The 4202-nt window shown below is 38.7% G+C and overlaps 2 long non-coding RNA genes across 2 annotated transcripts; one reads left to right on the top strand and one right to left on the bottom strand.

The window, feature by feature from the left end:
• The first annotated feature begins 213 nt into the window (after positions 1-213).
• LOC103636699 (uncharacterized) lies at positions 214-3142 on the top strand. Its single transcript, XR_002266142.1, has 2 exons — positions 214-2713; positions 2786-3142. It is a non-coding gene; the product is annotated as an uncharacterized lncRNA (long non-coding RNA).
• A 57-nt stretch (positions 3143-3199) lies between these two features.
• On the bottom strand, positions 3200-3913 carry LOC103636691 (uncharacterized). Its single transcript, XR_558115.3, has 2 exons — positions 3648-3913; positions 3200-3564 (listed from the first exon to the last, which is right to left on the bottom strand). It is a non-coding gene; the product is annotated as an uncharacterized lncRNA (long non-coding RNA).
• Positions 3914-4202: the final 289 nt, after the last annotated feature.

Genomic DNA, 4202 nt, shown 5'->3' with positions numbered 1-4202 from the left:
ATTTTTCCATAATAATAAAATAGAAATGAGTTGATAACAATGCATAATTGTTTATATTATCTTTTATACTTCATATGATCCCTTCTTCATTATTTTATCTTGTGCCGATGAAGGTATGTCCTTCATAACCTTCGTCCGGAAATCATTATGTCCCAAGAGAAATAATGCTTCGAAATACGAAGGACTTTAACGTTTAACATCTTTTGTGTTGACTTGTTGTTACCTCATAGTATTTGAGAACAAGTCCCCAACAGATTATTACCTAGAAAAGGATTGGATGATGGATTAATGGTCGTCATATCAGATTCAAACACCAATGCATCGTGTTCTGTGGTAAATCGAGTGAAGTATCTGGTTCTGCATTTTGACCATGATAACAATGTTGGTGGTTTAGATTGGGATGATGTAGTGGCAAACCCAACTGCTTCTCTCCCCAAGGTCTTAAGCCTTGTCAAGGCACAACCGACTAAAGACGAAGAGGTAGAGAAACTACCAGATTTTTACAATGACTTGAACCCCGTAACTGAAGTAGACTGTCCAGATATTAGCATCGAAGAAGATTTAGACTTAGTGGACACTGATAATGAAGTGGATGTAGGTGATACTGACATAGCTGCTCACAATGAAGATGTAGATGATGGGTATCATGTTGTTTCAAGATCAAAGTTGAAAAAGGCTGTTGGCAGTAGGTTAAAGGTAGACATTGCCTCTAGGAAAAGGGTTGTACAAGACGACTTAGACTCAACTGATGAAGATCTTGAGTGTCCCAACACTGAAAAGGAGGAACAAAGCAGCACAAAGTTAACATCATTCAAAAAAGTTGACCTTAGTGACCCTATGTTCAAAGTTGGGATGATGTTTGAGTCAATGAAGCTACTAAGGAAAGCTATTACTGAGTATAGCATGAAAAAGAGGTTTGAAATTAAGCTGCCAAGGAATGACAACAAGAGGCTGAGGGCTCATTATGCACATGGATGCTCTTAATGTTATTTGCATCTATGGACAACAGAGAAAATGGCATCATGGTTAAGACCTATGTGTCCACTCATAGATGCCAGAGAGAGTGGAATTTGAGGAGGTGTACTGCTACATGGCTGGCTGAGAAGTACATTGACTCCTTTAAAAGTGATGATAAAATGACTTTGACAAACTTTTCAAGGACAGTGAAAAGGAAATGGAATGTCACTCCTATGAGAAGCAAGTTAGTTAGGGTCAGAAGGCTAGCACTAAAGAAGATATATGGTGTTGAGAGTGAACTATACAACAAGCTTTGGAATTTTGGACTTGAATTGAGGAGTAACCCAGGAAGTAGTTTCTTTCTAAATTTGGTGGACAATCATTTTCAATCTGTTATATGTCCATTGATGCTTGCAAAAGGGGTTTTCTTAAAGGATGTAGGCCCAAAATCTTCTTGGACGGATGCCATATTAAGACAAAATTTGGTGGACAAATATTCACTGTTGTTGGTCTAGATCCAAATGACTGGATTTATCCAATTGCTTTGGGAGTAGTTGAGGTTGAATCAAAGTCAACTTGGAAGTGGTTTCTTGAAACACTAAAGCATGATTTATGTATTGAAAACACATAACCTTGGATTGTCATGATTGACAAGCAGAACGTGATTTTCCTTGAATTGTTTAATTTTGAAGCATGTCACATTTATTAAAAGGTACTAATTTTTTTTGAATTCTTGTTAATAGGGAATGATTCCTGCAATTGAGGAGGTATTCCTAGAATATGAGCACAAATTCTGTGTTAGATATTTGTAGTCCAACTTTAAGGATGCAGGCTTCAAGGTGGAAGCAATAAATGAATAAGATGAAGGAACTCAGCCCTGCTGCTCATGCTTGATTTGAAAAAAATGGCACCTAACACTTGGGTAAGAGCTTACTTTGCAGAGTTTCCCAAGTTTGATATCCTTTTGAACAACAGCTATGAGGTTTTCAACAAATACATTATTGATGCTAGAGAATACCAATCTTGAGCATGTTGGAGAGAATAAAACAAAAAGTCATGACGCGATTCTACAACAAACAGAAGGAACTTAAGGATTTTGTAGGCACCATTTGTCCAAATATTAGGAAGAAAATATCTAAATTTGCGGATCTAGCGAATGTGTGCTATGTGTTACCTTCTGGAAGTGTGATTTTCCAAGTTGTGGACAGAGATCACCAGTATATAGTAGACCTTGCAGCTAAGACTTGTGATTGTAGAGAGTGGAATTTGACTGGAATTCTATGCCAGCATGGTACAAACATCATGCCATGCAAAGATATGACCAGTTGGGAGAAAGTTGATGCCCCTACAGTCTCACCTCCTATCTATGTTAGAAAACCTGGAAGGCCGAAGAGATGCAGAAGGAAGCAGCCTCATGAAAAAATTGGAAAGTATGGCCCAACTCTATCAAGGCATGGTGTGAAAATGACTTGCAACTATTGTAAAGGGGACGACCATAATGACAAAGGCTTCCCCATCAAGAAGCTAGGTGTCAGTCCAAAACCTAATCATCTTGAGGTGTAACCTGCTCATCCTGAGGCACAACCTGATGAACAACCTGATTACAACGAAATGCTAGATGACAATCAAGTTGTCACCCAAGATAACAGTCAAGGGGCCACCAATGGACCAGATGACACAAGATGGTGATGAACCCCATTATTGCAATTTGATGATAGAAATGAGCTCAACGATGCTACTTCAAATGATGGAACAGGTCAGCTACTGCCAAATGCACTTTCCACCCATAGTCACCTTAACAACTAAACTAATCACTATTTTTTGGTAGGTTGGTCCTAGTCAACTACTTTCACAGGAACCTAAACAAGCTGTGTCGAATGTAAATTCATCATAGCAAACATTCCTGTGCCAAGACCTATAGTCCTCACATCAGCAACCAAAGAAGGAAGGAACACAACAAGAAAGAGGATTGCAAAACCACCAACAAATAAGGGAGAAACAAGGACCAAGAATAATAAGAATTGAAGTAGATGTATGCAGTTTGATCAAGGCCGATGAATGCCTTTAACTATAATAGTTGAGCATGAATGTTTTTGTATGATGCACTGATGCTCTTGATCAGTCTTTTGTGTGTGTTATCTACAGAGGGCAACAAAAATGCTAGCTAAACATGAATGCTTTTGTATGTTGCCTATATGAACTTAAATGGCAACAATAATGCTTCTGTGAACTGGGGATGAGGTTTACAAATGCTTAATGAATCTGAGTACTCTTTTCATTCATTACCACCATAACTCACATCAAACAATCCTTACATATAGATTAATCAGAAAAATGCACACACATAAGACTGATATTATTTTTAGTGGCACAACAATCTTAACTAAGTAACCCTACTACTAAATCTAGCTTTTGAACCATCAGGCCATCTGCTTTTCTATCTTCCCTCTTCATTCCACAACTTCCTAAAACATCAGCTTCACCAGTAATCATCTTCTCTGCTTGGCTGAATATTGGTAGATGATTATGTAGAACATGGCCATTCTCCATCAAATATTGCTCATAGTCATCTTCCTAGTACCAGAAGTCACAACCACTACCATCACGCTGCAAACATATACAAATCAATCAAAAAAAATCAAATCCACACATGAGTTTACAGTCCAAACACACTTAAATCCCAATATGACCTTGTATGTCGGGCAGATGTAGAAGTACCGTCCATAGTTTCCGCTTGTCTTGGCCCTGAGTGCAATCACCTTTCTTGTACTGCATCGGTCACATATGGAGGTGGATGTTCCATTAATGGGTGCGATGCGGGTTAGATCTAGGGGAGGGGGCAGAGCTGCTAGGGAATCGATTTGAACAGAGGAGGCTACGGTTCTTCCATGGGGAAGAAACGAGTAATTATGTATGTAATGCGGTCCACCGTGGCTGCCACGTCGGCAAGCAGTATGCTAGAAACCAGGTTTTGTAGGTTACAGTGAAGTTTGAGCACTCGAATTACCCTAAACCCTAAGTTCCTGGACCACTGGTGTATTTCACTCAAATTGTAAGACTAAAAAATAAAGTATATTAGGTCATGCAATCAGATATCCCATAAAATACACATCTACTAATGAAAGAAATGAGGTTGTAATCCTTATCTCATAGGCTGAGCATAACAAAAACAAAGCCTTTTAGCGCCTAAACAAGTTGGAGTAGGCTAGATTTAAGACCCAACAACAACATTCCATATGTATTTA

This window comes from Zea mays, chromosome 1, assembly GCF_902167145.1.
Source record: "Zea mays cultivar B73 chromosome 1, Zm-B73-REFERENCE-NAM-5.0, whole genome shotgun sequence".
Classification (NCBI taxonomy): domain Eukaryota; kingdom Viridiplantae; phylum Streptophyta; class Magnoliopsida; order Poales; family Poaceae; genus Zea; species Zea mays.
Note: the sequence above shows the minus strand (reverse complement) of the source record. Positions and strands in the feature narration are given on the sequence as shown.